The sequence below is a fragment of the Lemur catta genome, chromosome 1, assembly GCF_020740605.2.
Source record: "Lemur catta isolate mLemCat1 chromosome 1, mLemCat1.pri, whole genome shotgun sequence".
Lineage (NCBI taxonomy): Eukaryota > Metazoa > Chordata > Mammalia > Primates > Lemuridae > Lemur > Lemur catta.
Window position 1 is genome coordinate 36,664,296 of NC_059128.1, and position 2,750 is coordinate 36,667,045.

Here is a 2,750-nt window from a genome sequence, read left to right on the forward strand (position 1 = left end):
AGCCTGCTCGCATCCTGGCCCTCCGGCGCACCCGGCGAGATCGCGCGACCTCTGGCTGCACGACTGGGCGGAGCTGGCCCCGGCGCAGACCCGGCGCCCGAGAGCTCTCGCACGGCCCCGGGAGGGAGTTTATGGCGCAGGCGGCGGGGCTGGGGTCCGGCTCAGCTCCCCAAGAGTGGACGCTGCGGGCCGGCGCGTGGGGTCGCGAGCACGCCGTGCGGCGAACCCTCCCCGGCGCCAGCTCGCGGATACTTGGCCGCGCGCGCACCTGGAAGAGGGGCTTATCCTGGGTCCCCGGATGGGCCTACGAAACGGGGACCCAGGCCTGCCTGGGGGGTGACGGGTGACGGATGGGGGTGGGGGGTGAACCTGAGCAGAGGTAAGGGAAGATCTTACGACCTTCTCCGAAGTCCTAAAAGCGTCCTTCGTAGTCCGCCCGCTTCCTGGCAGCCTCACCCTACTGGCTTCCAGGAGAGCTTTGCAGCGGTGTAGGGAAAACCTTGTTGCAAAGTCCAAGCCCAGGCGAGTGGGCGAGACGCGCGGAGGGGCATGGGTGAGTGGGCACCTTCGCAGCACCCTCTACACAGCATTTCTTCCCCCACTGCTCAGAGGACTGGAAATTTAGACAAATGCCGCGCAGCCCGTTTCGGAACAGAGGTGGTCGAACGTCTGTCCGTTAAAATCTGGATCATTAGAACCCAAACAATGTACTCGTGTGGGAACGCAAAAGCATTTCCCACGGCGTGGATATGCAGCGGCAGAGGTGCAGGCCTGAAGTGCTGCCATCCCCCGGAACTCCCACCCGCTCCCTGGAGACACGGGGGAGTTCGCCTCGAGCTGACCCCGCGGCAGAACGGAGGCGGCTCCCAGAAATGCACTAATTGAGTCACAAACCACTGGCTGCCCCTAACAAAGCGATCTATCTCGGCAGCTCAGCTCCCAATTTGTCCGCAGCACTTTCTTCCGCAATTCAGAAGCATTATCTTGTTTTAAAAAGTATCGCGGCAGAGACGTGGCAATTATCCTGGGCTCGGGTTACACTAAATGGCTTAGGCTGAGAAATGGAAGAATACAAATGCCGCGAACGTGCTGATCTCGCTGCCGATCCTGGACCGGGGGTAGAGGAGGCAAGCGAGAGCTTTCGTCCGGGAGAGGGAGGTAGGCACAAGTTCCCACTCCTGGTCCTCTTTCCGGGTGGCAACAGCGAGAAAGAAGTGTTGGCCCTTTGTCTCTAGAGGCTAGGGATTCCCAGCGACCGACTCTGAAATGTCAGGGGAGAAGAGGTCATATCTCGACATGACTAGGCCACGCTTCTGTATCAGAGCCCGGTTTTGGGTCAGGAGCAAGTTGGGGAGCTTCAGGCACTGCTGGGTTGAGGAACAGGAGAAAGGTCAAGGGTCAGTGGAGGAGATGGGGGTAAGAGGGGAGTTTCCAGTCCCAACACTAAAATTGGGGAGGAGGAAGGCACTGGGAGCAAACAACCAGGAAGGAAGAAGAGCTGGCTCTGAGGAATGGGAAGAAGCGTTCGCTCTTGAGCTAGGAGCAGGCCTGGCCCGGGGGCCTGGGTGGACGCTGCAGGGTGGGAACCCGTGAGAACTGGAGAGAGTCCCAGAGACCACTAGGCCTTCCCGCATCAGGAAAAAAAAAAAAAAATCTGCTCTGAGAACCGTAATCTCGGTCCCCCGGGTGAGTTTGGGCCTGGAAAATGGGGGGAAAAGAAAAAAAGTAGCGAGAGGCATTCGGCTGCCGGCGCCCTACGTGCAGACGTCTGCTTGCCCTAGCCTCCCAGCCCGCTGTGGCAGCCACGCTGTGCGCGTGTCTTTCTCCTTCTGCTCAAACCGGCCCCTACATCTTGAAGTAATCAGCAGCCGAGAAGGGACTCGTCCCCCTGGCATCTCAGGTTAAAGAAGGAGGTCCAGGAAAATGTGGTAGAGCCATTACAAGAAACCCGAGCCGCAGTCATCAGGGACTCCAATTGCCATCGCATTAGGATTGATTAGAGACCAGCAGTACCGTAATGACCCGGAAAGAGGGGCAGCCGGGGATTATTAATATCAGAATGGGGTGGAGGGCGGAGAGGAGGGAAGAGCAAAGTGGGGAGGGAGAAGTTTTAAATTACTAGGATTTATATGTAAGTGCAGGTTTACCTGAGGAAACCGGATAGTCGATGAATCACGAAAACAATAAATCTAACTGCATTTCAAATTTCAGGAAGCCTGATTTTTTTGGAGAGGGAAGTAAAACCATCGTGAAAACCAGTCCAATATCTTAGTTTTTATGAACACGTAGTTTTGTAAATTTATTGTAAGAATCCCAGTGAAGGGATGGGAAGGGGTGTTGGATGTCTGCTTTCCTTACCATTGGGCCTTAAAAAGATTTTGGACTCCAGCTTGATTTTTCTTGATTTTTCTCTAGTGGGAGTGCATTTTTGAGTCGCTTTGGGTCTTCTCTCCAGGACTATGGGGCAATGGAGTGGACATTTTTGCAGAATCTGCAGAGGAGTAATAAACCAAATTTTAATTGAAGCAGTGATATCTGGGTAGTGGTTTTTGTTTTTTGTTTTGAGACATGAATGATCAGGATCCCAAAGAGATGTGGAGAAGAGTGGTTTGTCTCCTTCCTTGGACTCTGAGCCAAAACAAATCAGCCCCTGATGGTCTGAGCTGCAATGCAGCTCACTGGATAATTAACTCCATCTTTCCAGTCCACCCTAACTGTTTATTTAGTGTCACCCTGCATTACCGTCACTA

General features: G+C 54.7%; 1 long non-coding RNA gene across 1 annotated transcript; it reads left to right on the plus strand.

The window, feature by feature from the left end:
* The first annotated feature begins 368 nt into the window (after positions 1–368).
* Positions 369–2,532, plus strand: LOC123648423. The gene is made up of 2 exons (XR_006738626.1): positions 369–1,158; positions 2,416–2,532. It is a non-coding gene; the product is annotated as an uncharacterized LOC123648423 (long non-coding RNA).
* The last annotated feature ends 218 nt before the right edge of the window (positions 2,533–2,750 follow it).